Raw genomic sequence first — 15,100 nt, 5'->3', positions numbered from 1 at the left:
GCGCCTGCGGGCCGCATCTCCCAGTCTCCCTCTCCCACCTCTCTCTGCATGTGCATGTTGCGAAAATACGTTATAATTTAACAAAATAAATTACAGGAAAACGATCGGTAAAAAGAACAAAATTTCAATGACAAATTACCGGCACAATTTTCACCAGAAAGGGTTAAAATCGTGTTCTTGCGGCTTCATTTTTCAAACGTTTCCGGGGGAGGCCCCCCGAACCCCCCTGTAAGGAAGGGGAGTGAACCTTTCTGACCCCCCCCCCCCCCCCTAAAGTTAACACTCCTACCGAACGCCTACCGGATATAGTCACGCACGCACTGCTCCAAGAGCACCATCCCAAGTAGAGTAACATGATCGAGAGCAGGGGCGGACTGGCCCTAAATTAAGTATGGGGCGGGCCCCTAGGGGGGTCTGGGGGGCCCCCCAGTAGAAGGGGGGTCCGGGGGCCCTCCCCCGGAAAATTTTGAAAATTAGGCCCTTTTAGAATGAATTTTACGCTATTTTAGACCCTATTCTTTAATATTATTTTTGAAACATTATCCAAAAAGAGACCAGAAATGCAAAACTTAGTATATTTTCTTAAACTGGATGAAAAAATGAGAATCCGTTGTATACTTGGAATTCAACTTTTATTTTCCTCTTCCAACGAAAAATTGTGCCAAAGCTAAATTAGTATACAGAAGATACATAGAATCAAGTAGAATAGTAATAGTGACAGTCTAAAAAGAACACATTCTGAAAAACACAGTTCGGATTTTTTTGTTCGTTTGTTTTTTTTAAATGTACTTTTTAGCCGCCAAAATTGACAACTGTCTTAATTTTTTTTGAACGTTTTATTGGATCCTTTCTTCGCTCTGCTCATAGAAAAATCAGTGCCGTTTACTAGTTAAATGACGCGTAATGAATGAATAAATCGATGGTTAAATTCTGAAAACACGTAACTCGGAATCCGCATCATGAACCCTGAGACTCGTAAGGATGCTCATGTTTTGCGTGTATCCTTATGAGTCTCAGGGTTCATGAGTTAATGATGCGGATTCCGAGATACGTGTTTTCAGAATTTAGCCATCGAAATAAAAATAAAAATGAAAATAAAATAAATAACAAAACAAAAAAATTGACAAAAATCTGACACTTTGAAAATTATTGTGTTAATTAAATAGGGGGGAGGGGCGAGGCTTGTGTTACGTATTTATTTATTTTTTTTGAGGGGGGGATGGTTCGAGCTTGCGTTACGATGCGTTACGGAGGGGGGATGGGGGTAAAAAAATCGGAAAAACTGCGTTACGTATTATATGGACAGCCCCCATTATGGATTTCGCTAAAGGGGGGAAAAATCGCCGAAGGCCCCTACGAAATCCCTTGAGGAAGGTAGGAAAGGTTCCCTACTAGGGGCCTCCAAAGTTCAAAATTGCATAGAAATGCGCCCTCGAGGCCTCTCTGAATCAGTACCAAAGGGCCCCCGGCAAAAAGGACCCTTTTGTCGAATCGGCGATAAAGAGCCAGGTGCCTTGAAGGTCCTTAGAGGCGGTATAAAACCGCATCAAGGCCTCTTCAAATCGGCAATAAATGGTCCCTTGGAAACGGCAAAAAAGGACTCCTTCGAATCAGATAAAGGGGCTCTTTTAAGGTCCTTAGAAGCGGCAAAAAAAGGCTCCATCGAGTCTTCTTCGAATCGGCAATAAATGAGTCCTTCAGGGCTCTTCCGAAATGACAAAAAAGGACCCCTTTGGACTTATTCGAATCAGAAAAAAGGGCTCTCAAAATGCAACGCCCTTAGATACGGCATAAAAAAGCTCCTTCAGGGCGCTCTCCGAATCGGCAATAAAGTGTCCTGTCCTCTCAGGAGTCTCGGGGCCCTTTCTCGAGGACGAACCGAAAAAGCCCTCGGGCGCTTCTTCGAAACGGCGAAATACGGCCCTTCAAATCGGCCAAAAGGGGCCCCGGGGGCCCCTTTTGGCCGATGAAAGTGGGGCGATCGCCCCATCGCCACCCCGGCCAGTCCGTCCCTGATCGAGAGAGTATGGACATGACGTCCCTCCACATCACTGAAAAAAGTCACGGGCCATACAGACATAGCGTCCGTTCCGGGCTCAGAGGCCGGAACTTCCGGGTGCTGGAACCTCAGCTTCGATTGCTCCGGGTGCTACGCCCGGAACTTTCGGCCTCGGAGCCCGGGACGCGGATGGTATGATCTCCGATCCTCTACCGTCTCATCATTACAACAGCAGGCATAGAGATATCAAAAACATAAGAGTTCGACTGAAAATTCTGAACGAGATTGCAAATTTTCGGCTATCCAAATTATAAATGCCTCGCCCTGGAGCATCAAACAACAACTCCGCGATGGTGAAGTAAAGAAATTCTTCAATTTACTTAGAAATCTCCTCTCAACCAACGCATTTTATGATATGAACGAATTTCTGACTTCAGCCGATGAATAGCATTCTACCAACCACCACTTAATTTGACATTTTGCAATTATGATTTATAGTTTTAATTATTGAATATTGTAATTCCTGGTGTTCTTTGACTTGTGCCATAGCTCCAATAATGGGGCTTTAATGTACGAAAATAATTAAATAAATAAATAAATAAATAAATAAATAAATAAATAAATAAATAGATAAATAGATACATAAATAAATAAATAAATAAATAAATAAACAATAAAAGGTATGTCTATATAGTCCGTTATTATGGCTTTTACGGTCGGAATTTTTTTTTCTGTGATTCCATGGAGGCCTTAGGACCAGAAAAACGGGTTTTTTTTCTTTATGTGATTACAGATTAGGACATATCATAGCACATTTGGAGCAAACTTAACTTTGACATTTCTCAAATTTTGAGAGTAAGAGACACCTTAACGAAGAGATACAAAAAATTGGTGCTTTATGGAGTCTATGCTGCATGAGCAAAGTTAAAGGTGCGATGGCGAGAGGCGTAAAATCTCAACGCTCCGCTCTCAGTGAGATGACACTCAAGATTCGGGAGAAGAGTTGAACAAGCAAGGCCTGATTACGTCTTCCCTATGTTAGGTTGTATTGCTCACGTAGCCTTTTAAGCACCACCACAATAAGATAAACGGAATCAACACAATATGAAAATAGCGTGCGGGAAAGGACGCGCATTGACGACGGCGCAGAGATACAACTATTCGTACTCGATGGATGTCCGTGTTGCATCTGCAAAATTGAAGGCGCGATGGCGCCGAACAATGCTCCGTGCTATGCTGCTAGCGAGTTGTCTCTCAGATTTGGGCGAAAAGTTAAAAAACCGAGACCCTCCTATCTTCGGCTGCGTTGATACTCAAGATCTTTCTCCTTTTTGTTTTTCAACTTGATGTAAAGCTCGTAAGTACCGGTCTCATATCTCCTGCAGAGGAGACAGTCGGGTCAATTTGACTCGGCTTGGGATTTCTAAAGGTAAAACTTGTCAAACAGAATTCCCTTACACGCTATGTTTTTCTTTTTTTCAATTGAATGTTGATTATTTTTTTACGTCGTACTTGTAGCACCACATGTAAGGCTTGTGTGCACCGGCTCCACACTACCGGATCACGTGTTTTTAGCAAGGGTAGGATTAGTTTGACCCAGCTTTGGCATCTAAGTGTTAAACCATTCGGTTTGTCAAACCAAACTTCGGTTCGTAAAACTGAAATTTCAATAAATGTGACTGAATCCTCCCACCGAACCAAACTGATAATAGACGCTCAGTTAAACGGACTGGGCCTTATTCGTACTTCATTATTTTACTGTTCATTAAACGTATCAACGGCTCTCCTTTATAACAGAGAGTTATAATATAATACCATTGGTATTATACCACTACTGTGTTTTACAAAACATCTTATTTCAAATGGATTTACTTTTTTTTAAAGCAAACTTACTAATCAAATAATTTGGTTAAAGTACTCTTTGTAAGGCGAGAAAAGATCTCAAAAAGTTCCACGAATGTGAAAGGACTTGATTTCCCAGCAATTCTGTTGCCGGAAAGAGGATTGTATACATTAATTAAAATTTAAAAAGAAACAACTTAAAACGGGACTAAGGCCGCAAATAATAAACATAAAATAAAATAAAAAACCTGGGACGTTTCGCAATAACAACGGTGAGGCTCATAGTGTCCTTCTTATAATTTTCTTGTTTTTGCCGGTTGAAAATGCGGGTGTGATCCCTGCGAAACGTCCCGGGTTTTTTATTTTATTTTATGTTTATTATTTGCGGCCTTAGTCCCGTTTTAAGTTGTTTCTTTATAAATGTTTCGGGCCGATTTAGTTGTTTTTTCTATTAAAATTTAAATACGAGAGAGAAGTTGGCAAGTTGTAGAATGGTACTTTAATATGTGATATCGCTTGAGTCGAATGGTGCTTACTAACTATAACCAAGACGGAGAGGGGGGGGGGAGGATCTATTTTGGTTTCGAGAACTTTCAATTCTCTAAAATTGTGATAGAACACTTTCTATTTTTCTGTGTGAGTATTCAAATATATGATTTAGCAGAACACTTTCTATTTTTCTGTGTGAGTATTCAAATATCGACGGTGAAACTACCAAACCACGTATCTCGTTTGCGGTGTTTAAAAATCTACGCTCACATTTTATTTTTTTGAAGTAGACCAAATCAATATCATTCCTTGAAATTTTCACAGAATTTTTTCCGCACGAAGAGGAAAAATCACAGAAATTTTCAAGACTGGACTTTAAGAAGTTTTTCATTTAAAAAATAAAGAATGACAGGAAGTCTGCAACGTCGCAAACCGAGATACGTGGTTTGGTAGTTTCACCGTCGATATATGATTTAGCTTAACATTCAACAATAGACATTAGAATTTAATGAAAATATTTGGACGACTGCTCGTTAAAATGGCAACATGGCAAAGAATCGAAGGACCGATGGCCACCCCTTTTCTTTCTCCTACCCTCCATCGAGGGAGCAGAGAACGTTGAACGCAACTGTCAAGTCTACTCGCAACAGGCGTTGTCTGCTAGCTGCAAGATCTGAAGTATTTATTGCTAGAGCAACGGTCATAGTGCAAAAAGTTGCCACCGCACCGATCACGTTAGAATTCATCGAAACGGGGGGAAAATAAAGATGAGGCAACGCTGCCAGGGAGGGCGATACCGTCTGGCAGTCGAAATTTTGGCACCAGACTATGCGGTGTTGTCTTACGGAATCATCGCAGAGGTGCGAAATTGCAGGCAGATGTGAACTGCATTCAGCGAAGAACCAAGAAAACGGGCAACGCTTCCAAAAGGAAACAATTTTCCCCCAGTTTCAATAAATTCTCGAGAAAAATACATATTTTTGGACAAAACATGAACGACAGTGTAATTGTATGTTCATTTCAAGGGAAACGGTTAATTTTGCTAGGAAAATCATGAATCTTATACCTGCGGGCTATAAAATCAGTTTCGGTCAACGTGTCAAGTTACAGGGGAATTAAACAAATAAAAGGAAAAAGGACCAACGCAGAAATGCCCATGTTGAGCAAGTGACAAGATTGAGTTAAAACGACTTCTTGGCCGCTTAAATTGCGCAACCATATAATGAACTGAATCTTAAACTCTCGTTCGAATTTTTGTCGATTTATCAAGGTCCGCCTCTCTATTTCAAAATTAAGATGAATGAAAAGAAAACGAGGGAAAAAAGGATTGAGACAATGTCAAACTGGTTCTGTTCCTTGATTCTTCTTGAATGGGAAACTTGAATTTGAGGCCAACATCTTTATTCATTATTTGTTTTGAGTCACCCAGTTCTTATATTTTAATTCTATGAACCACAGGGCGTTTAGCGCTCTTTAAAGCTCGCTTTGCGGGCCCCCATAAATTAATTTTGATATAACGGGCTCATTTAGGGAATATCTCCTGTCGTTAGCGCGTTAGCCTCAAAAATCATTAAAATCGGCCCCATAAATCCTTAGATCGAACGAATTCACAACTTCATCACGGTATATAAAGACACCTGGGCCATATTTCCGAAATCTAAAGAGATCGGGCTCATTAAAAAACCACCATCACAAATAGAATGCCGCAAAAATCGGAGAATTCGGCCCGGTAGAACGATCTGTGACAAAAAAATGAAAATTTAGGACCTCCAAGAGCTTATTATATTAATGAAAAATAGGTCAAATAAAGCGAAGGACGGATTTTAATAAATTTGATTATTTTGCATATCCTTGAAAAAGAAGAAAACAAGGCTTAAATACCATGTATCCTGTCTATATTATCCTGTATTAAAGCCTCACAAGATTTGATCGAACTGTGAAAAATTTCGTACATCTATACTGAAGTGACTGATTGTGAGTTTGGCAGAAAGGACCTAACTATTGGGCTAATTTTCGGAATGGCTTTTAAATATAAAAAAAAAAAAAAAAAAAAAAAAAAAAAAAAAAAAAAAAATATAGAAGATTTTCAGATGTGCCCACCTCCTTAATGCCTTTCTGCTTACCTACCTGACTCGGTTTCATTAGGCCCATTATTTTTGCGGGGGGGGGGGGGGGGAGGAGGAGGTGGGAGAGGATAGAGAGCGCGGAAAAATGTTGACTGTATGACGTCAGAGTTCGACGTTGAGAAACCAATGGAAATGTGTATGTTCCTGACTGAAAAAAGCAAGGTGGAAGAAAGCAAGGGTGGCACAACCCCGGTGGATGAGGTCATCAGCCGAATTTTTCAAAGCGCGATATCTCGGTTGATGCATATCTCGGTTGATGCTGAACGCAGAGAGTTCCTACTTGGACATATCCTATTATTTTCAGCTGAATCATAGAGTACATAGAGTCGTAATGTAAATGGGAGAGCTGGCGCCATGTTCTGCTCGACGAATTCCGAGCCCGGTGTGCGCCGAGTTCGGGTCGCTTTTTCGATACATTTTCGATCCAAAATGGCGGTGTGGAATACGTGGTAATTCCTATCTCCTTTGTTGTTGTTGTTGTTGTTGTCATCGGATGGCCGGGTACCCGTGTATCGCAAACAATCGATTATGTATCGAAAAAGTGACCCGGCGCGCGGCGTCACACAGGAGTCTCGGAATTCGGGACATGGAAAATGCTTAAAAGTGGCGTCAGCTCTTCCAATTATATTACGACTCTATGTACTCTATGAGCTGAATCAACAAGAATCAAGCATCCGAACACGATTCTGAGCCTGAGCAACGTCGGTCCGGCTCGAAAATTCTTTGGGTGCTCATGCATTTTCGGGGCCCCTTCCCCTCGGCTGGGGCTCCCGGTGGCCTTGTCTCCACGGGACGTTTCCAAGGGATTCGTCTCAAGTTCGAATCGTAGGAATGAAACTTCTGGGATTTTTCCCAGTTACCCTCTCCACGGGACGAGACTCATACGGCCCTGCGACTAATTTGTGCGGGAAGATAAATTAGTTAAAGCCGAGTATTTAACCGGGATTAAAATAATAATTACACTTAATATTGATTAACTCAATATTTTTCCAAACTTCGTAAGTGGGATTTTTCCATGGGACAAATCCCGTGAAACGGCCCGTAGAGACAAGGCCTATGATTAACCTCAAGTCCTCCTTTATGTGGGTTTTCCAAGTTTTATGGACCCCTACAAGAAACCTGCCGGGGCCTTCTGAGCCGATCACCAGAATTTCTGGGGTGCTACAGCACCCTAGCAGCAGCTTTTTCCCCAAATTAAGTTGTTCTTTTATACCCTAGCATCTCTGACCCCTGATTCTGAGACCGACACAACGGAAGCATTCACTGAAATCGCTGTTTTTCTCTAAAATCGCCAACCCCATCGTGAGTTGCTCGACAATACGCACAAAGAAAACGGAGGAGTTCAGCGGGCTATATAGTTTTTGAATTGATAGACAAAGCTATAGACACAGAGGGCATTGGAAGTATGGAGCGTTTAAACGGGTGGTTCTTATAGGTAGCCTAAAGGGGTAAATGATGGACTAACTATAGGGTCTACCGTGAGTTGCCGTTAGTTAGTCTGTTACCTACCTCCCATGTCCATTGCAATCACCCGCTTCCACCGATCGGATCCCTCCATATCCCTTTTGTCCTCCTTGGCTATAGCTAGAGTCCCTTTATACTGAGAGTTAAGACAATGTGAATCCATTTCTGATTGGTTCCCACATTTTAGGCCTCCACAGTGTCACAAACGGGAATAAAGATTACATTTTCACCAATTGCAAATATAATCTGGAATAGATCGAGGAGTTACGGGTTGGACAAGGAACAAACGGAATGAGAGAAGGAACGGAAAAAGGAATTTGAGTGTGGGCAGATCAAAGATGACGAAAAACTTTAAATTTGTGTAATCTTCATTCCCGTTTGTGACTCCATGAGGGGGTGTTATCTTAACTCTCTAGCTATAGCTCGAGTCCCTTTAAACTGAGAGTCAAGACAACACCCCCTCATGGAGTCACAAACGGGAATAAAGATTACAGAAATTGAACGTTTTTTGTAATCTTTGATCGGCGCATTCTCAAATTCCTTTCTCCGTTCCTTCTCTCATTCCGTTTGTTCCTTGCCGAACCCGCAATGCCCTGGTCCATTCCAGATTATAATCTTTGCAATCGGTGAAAATGTAATCTTCATTCCCGTTTGTGACACTGTGAAGGCCTAAAATACGGGAACCAATCAGAAATGGATTCACATTGTCTTGACTCTCAGTATAGAGGGACTCCAGCTATAGCTTTGTCTATGAATTTGAAGAATGAGCCCGGAATCGGCGGTGGTGCTCGACGGCGGATGTGCGGTGCGTGACAGGGAAATCCGCGCTAAGTTTACAATTTTGATTAAGACTTCAATTCGTGATAATTGTAGGGTAGCCGGGAGGCGCAGCGCGGGAGACGGGCGGTGGAGCGGCGGGGGAGGGGGGCACCTCTCAGCTTCTTTTGACCCATTTCCGAGCAATTTAAATTCTGCATAACTCCATTTCCACGTTAGCAGTGGCCGGAGCCGAGCGCCGAGCTCCCCGCTCCCGCGGCCGCGGCCCAACTTGGCATCTCCGAGCGCTTTTGTGTTCGCTCGCTCAGAAAATTCCAGCCATTTCCGCGCCGCGCTGAGACCTCCTGCCCCTCCATCATGCCCGGCAAATGTTTCCGTTCCGATCAGCCTCCGACTGGGAAAAAATCCCCAGACAAACACAGACCCTCCGCTGGTTTCTTAAAGCGAAACCATGAGCACCCTGCTAAAAATTGCCGATAGGAGCTGCGTTTCAAAATATCATAGGAGTTCTTATAGCCGACTGGAGAGGGCGATAGAAAACCATATAGCTGGCTGTAGAAAGTGGAAAAAAGCATACGGCCAGGCTACCGCTACACGAAGCGATAAAAAAAAATACAGCCGGGCTATAGTCCCGATCGCCGGGCTTTACACTTTATCGCCTGGCTGTTGCTTTTTCGCCATCGGCTATAAGAAATTGAGTGGAAATTCTTGTGCTTTGTAAATCCTTAAGTTTGTACGGAATCACCGTAATATTTACGAAACGCACAGTATGTTTTCCTTTACTACATATTTTTTTCATCAATTAAAATGAGAATAATCCATACAGGATGTGCAAACATTTCAAATCCTGAGTTGAAAAACGCTGACTCCGCGAGATTAAATATAATAGCCTAACTGAAAGCGGAGCGGCGGCGCACCGGCGCCTACAAACCTGACAGGGATACTTCACGCATTGCGCAATGCGTGAAGTATCCCTGTTAGGTTTGTAGGCGCCAATGCACGTTCAGCGCTGGCTGCCCGCCCGCCCGCCGCGCCGCGCCGCAGTGTACCGCAGCGCTTGAAGCAACTATTTCACACCAGAGGTATTGCACAGTATCATACGAAATTGAAGGCGCTCCAACATCTTAGGAATGTCAGGCATCCTTCAAAAGAACGGAGCTTTCCTCGCAAATTAAATCAAGATACTGCGGCCCAAAAAGAGAGCGGTAGTCCAAAAACTCACTAAGTCCTAGCATCCGTAATTAGTAACGTTTAGCATACACTTTATCGCCAGGCTGTTGCTTAATTGCCATCGGCTATAATTCGGAGCACTGTGCAATTCGAATTGCGGGCCGAGCGGCACTCCCTATTTTTACGAACCCTCTCCGATTGGCTGATCTGCCTGGTGCCCACTTTCTGGGGTCATGGAAAATAAAACAGGGTTCATTTTTCGCCTACAATATCTAAAAAAAAAGGAAAAATTTGTACGTCAAGGATTTTAGAGATCAAATCTCCAGATTAATCTAAAGAGATTCATGGGTAATACATGACCTTTTTTTCTCAAAAACACCGAACACTTCGACCTGGAATATTGTTTTTCAACTTGAATTATGACACTATTGGTGTCATGAAAGAAATACTGTGGATTATAATTGAACCAAACCGCGCACTACAACGGTTTTGGTAGGCTTCATAATTAAGCAATGTTCCTTTTGCACTTTGCGTTGCTTAGAGTGTTGAGGTGATTCGATGGACGCCATATTTTGTGTCAAAACGGCATGCGATATATCGAATCAATTGGTTCCATTTTTCAGCTACTCGACATTCTTCTCGAATTTTGAGGTCGCCATTCTGGTGTCAAGAGACTAAAGCACTCACAAATTTTAACCAGGGCCGGATTTACCTACTTGCCGCCCATGGGCCGCCAATATTTTGCCGCCCCCTTCTCATTCGTTTTAAAACACCAATGAAAACCATCAAATGAACTTGCCAGCAGGGAAGGGGTGCATAAGACGCGTTTACTGGTGTTGAACACATTTTTTGGTAAAGCCATGTCAACATTACCAGCAAAATTTCACGGAACTTTGCGCGAAAGTTAAGTTTCGTAAACCTATGTCTGTGTGGACAAGGCCTTCTATTCATAAGAAATGAACGAAAAAATTATGAAAGAACAAACATAAATGTGGATTAATGATTTTAACTTCCCTCGCCACGCCTCGCAGACCGAACTGTGTTTGACGCAATGCCTGAAGTATTCACGCAGCCTTGAAGGCGCTATGCGTCTCGCGCTGATCGCACTGTGTTTGCCGCAATGCGTGAGGTATCCATGCATTCTTGTAGGCGCTATCCGTTTCACGCCGTCCGCAATGACCGAACTGTGTTTGATGCAATGCGTGAAGTATTCGTGCAGTCTTGTAGGCGCTAATATGTGTTACATGCCGATCGCCGCGCCGAGGGCTTCTCCTTTTCATCTTAAGTCCTTGTCATCATTTCCCTCTAGGTAAGTCGCGCCGTTCCAGGCCAATTGCGTGTTTGGTTTCTTTCTTTACTCGACTAATTAAAGGTGCTGTCTCTTGTATCACTGAAAGACGACAAAAGTAGAAATTACTATACTCTCAGAAAATTAGAGATTTTGTCGCCTTTTCTCGTTTGTAATTTTTTTTTCTAAACCCGAATTTTTTTATACCTACATTTAAAAAAATCGCAAAATTTGCCGCTCCCTATTTTGTCACCATTGGCCGCGGCCGATGTGGCCACCCCCTTAATCCGGCCCTGATTTTAAGAAAGAAATTCAACGTAATAAAGGCGTGGTTTTTTCAGAGAGAAAACATCGCATTCGATACTGATGTCGAAACTGCACTCGAATGCGATATTTTCTCTCTAAAAAAACCAAGCCTTTATTACGTTGAATTTCTTCGTTAAAATTGGTGAGTGCTTTAGTCTTCAGACAACAGAATTGCGATCTCAAAATTTGCGAAAAATGACGAGTGGCTGAAATAGTGGAACCAATTGATGCGATGTATCGCATGCCGTTCTGACACAAAATATGGCGTCCATCGAATCACCTCGCCGAGTTTCAGGTTTCCCTCTATTCATACCGCATAAACCGTTACAATAACGGTTCCTCAACCATTAAAAAAAAGGTTTCAGAGGGCCCGGGTGTCACTTCAGCCCGGCACCTCGGCTGACTCAGCCCTGCCAGGTTCTCGATGGGTAACACAACCAACAATAAAAAGATAGTTTTGGAAGTTATTGAATCATCGGCTAGGCTTCATTCACGAAAACTCCCGCTCAGAAATAAAACGCCGCGCTGTAGAAAAAACCAGGAGAAAAACGAGAAGGCCCCTGGCCTCGAGAGAAGAGAGAGGCACCAGTGGTGTGACTCACTCAAGGCAAGGGGGTGCTCCGGTTGACGACTCATGCCGAATTGAGGGAGAGGAAATTTGTGAATGAAAGTGAAGATAAAAGTGCTGACTTTCTGAGTAAATTCTCATTTTCCCGACATAACGCGAGGTTGAATGCTAAATGGACGAATTTCTATCGAACGGAACTATGTGCATTAAGACATGAGCCCTGAGACCCATAAGGATATATGCATAACAGGGCTCACATCGGAATGTACATAGTTCTGTTTGACCGAAATACGTCCAAATATTACCCTAAAGCCGGCGCTCGTGGTCCCGCAGATGGCGAGAAGGGAAGAGGTGATAGCTGGCGCGAAGATTTTATTTGAGACCTAACACGACTTGCTCGGAATATTTGGTGGAAAAGATTGCAGAATTGCCAATTCAGGCAACTGGGAACTCCGTTTTGGCTTTAAAAAATCTTCTTCGTGAATAATATTCTTCTGAGGGCCTCTTCGAGTATTGCGTAACGCACTTTATCCCATTTTTGACCCCCCCTCCCTCTTGTAACGCACCCGTAACGCAGCCCGGCACCCCCTTTCGAATTACGTAACGCTGGCCTGACCACCCCCCCCCCTCACAAAATCAAAAAAATTCCGGGTTTTCCCGGTTTTTAAAAAAACTAGACTGGCTCATACCCCGTCTCTCTGGGGCGTTACGTAATTTATGAATGCTCCCTAAAATATATTGTCACTGACTCGTAGAGTGGGAAGATGAGGCAAAGAGAGAAGCATTTTGCTGGTCGGTGACTGTTTGATGGTGGCTAATTCACCACTCTGGACTCTGGAAGCAACCCGCTATTATGCGACGGAACTGCGGTGGAGGTCGCAACGTGGGGTGGGCAGGGGGAGGAGAGGAGGGGGAAGAGAAAGGAAAGGGGGGATAATCGCGCGATTACCCATCGTCTGACAACAATAACAAGATAAACTTGGAGGGTAATAGCCCGCAATTTGCATGGCCTGCGACAGGACTCAGTTTTTTAGAAATGCCTTTGCTCCCTACGCCCGCAAGAAGAGGCCACGCAGAATCCAGCTCTTCACATAAAAAATCTTCGTTTTCTACTCTTGAACATTTGTGATGGATGAATCGGCCACTTCAACTCCTTAGATATTTTTGGGCGGCGGTCACGAAGCTCATGAGATCTCCCCGCCAAAAGAAAAAAAAAAGGCAGGAACATTTGATAATCTCTTAAAATTTAAGAGGGGATACAAAAAACCTTGATTAGTTCCCTGGCACGATTTACAACCGCAAGTTTTAAGTCACTCAGCACAATCCTGACCCGTTTACCAGACCAGGTATCTAGATTTGCGATGTAGCAGACTCCCTGTCATACGTATATTCTTTTTCAAATGAAAAACTACTCAACGCCGATTCTTATTGAAAACTTCCGTGATTTTTCTTTTCTGTGCGAAGATAATCCGTGAAAGCTTCATGGAACAATATTGATTTATGTTCTCCTTGAAAAAATCAAATGGGAGCAGAGATTTTTAAACGAGACACTTGATCTAGTAGTTTCACTGTCGATAGGTTCTTACTGAAATGGGCTAGAAAAGGTGGTTTCTTACTGCAATGTGTTAAAATGATTTATGTAAAAATGAATCACATAATAATGAACTGGGTGCGTAGGATTTGCGTGTTTGATAGTTACTTTCGACTTGATCGATTCGTAAGTGGTGCATCGTGGTATAAACATAGAGTAGGTTTTGTAATCTCCCTAACGTGCTTAAGGTGATTCGATGGACGTCATATTTTGTGTCAGAACGGTATGCGGTATATCGCATCAATTGGTTCCATTTTTTCAGTTTATCGTCATTCTTCTCCAATTTTGAAATCGCAATTCTGTTGTCTGGAGACTAAAATTGGCAGAAGAATCTGTGTTCCAAAATACTATAGACCTACAGCCGGCTGTAAGATTTCCAATAGCTTCTATAGCCGGCTACACAATTTCTTATAGCCTTTTATAGCCGATGGCGACTAAGCAATAGCCTGGCGATAAAGTGTATGCTAAACGTTACTAATTACAGATGCTAGGACTTAGTGAGTTTTTGGACTACCGCTCTCTCTTTGGGCCGTAGTATCTTGATTTATTTTGCGAGGAAAGCTCCGCACTTTTGATGGATGCCTGTCATTCCTAATATGTTAGTGCGCCTTCAATTTCGTATGATACTGTGCAATATCTCCGGTGTGAAATAGTTGCTTCAAGCGCCGCGGTACGCTGCGGCGCGGCGGGCGGGCAGCCAGCACTGAACGTGCATTGGCGCCTACAAACCTAACAGGGATACTTCACGCATTGCGCAATGCGTGAAGTATCCCTGTTAGGTTTGTAGGCGCCAGTAGATCGCCGCTCCGCTTTCAGTTAGGCTATTATATTTAATCTCGCGGAGTCAGCGTTTTTCAACTCAGGATTTTGAAATGTTTGCACGCTCGGTATGGATTATTCTCATTTTAATTGATGAAAAAAAATATTTATTAAAGGAAAATATAATGTGTGTTTTGTAAATATTAAGGTGGTTCCGTATCAAACTTAATTATTTTCAAAGCACACGAATTTCTACACAATTTCTTATAGCCTTTCATAGCAGATGCGATAAAGTGTATAATCCGGCGATAGGAACTATAGCCAGCCTTCATAATTTTTTATCGCTTCGTATAGCCCAGCTCTATGATTTTCTTCGCTTTCTACAGCCAGCTATATGATTTTCTATCGCCTCCTTTAGCCGGCTATAATAATTATTATAGTATTTTGAAACGCAGCTCCTATCGCCAATTTTTACCAGGGTCAGGAGACTAAAGCACTCACTTACCAATTGTAACAAAGAAATTCAACGTAATAAAGGCGTGGTTTTTTCAGAGAGAAAACATCGCATTCGATACTGATATCGAAACTGCACTCGAATGCGATATTTTCTCTCTAAAAAAACCACGCCTTTATTACGTTGAATTTCTTTGTTAAAATTGGTAAGTGAGTGCTTTAGACTCCTGAGAACAGAATTGCGATCTCAAAATTGGAGAAAAATGAC

General features: G+C 42.6%; 1 protein-coding gene across 1 annotated transcript in view; it reads right to left on the bottom strand.

Moving 5' to 3' along the window:
• Positions 1-15,100, bottom strand: part of LOC109032163 (uncharacterized) — a 109,294-nt gene that overhangs the window by 9,637 nt on the left and 84,557 nt on the right. The window lies entirely within an intron of this gene.

Source organism: Bemisia tabaci, chromosome 1 (genome assembly GCF_918797505.1).
Source record: "Bemisia tabaci chromosome 1, PGI_BMITA_v3".
In the NCBI taxonomy this organism is placed as follows: Eukaryota; Metazoa; Arthropoda; class Insecta; order Hemiptera; family Aleyrodidae; genus Bemisia; species Bemisia tabaci.
The sequence above is the reverse complement of the archived record's forward strand: the minus strand, read 5'-3'. Positions and strand labels throughout refer to the sequence as shown.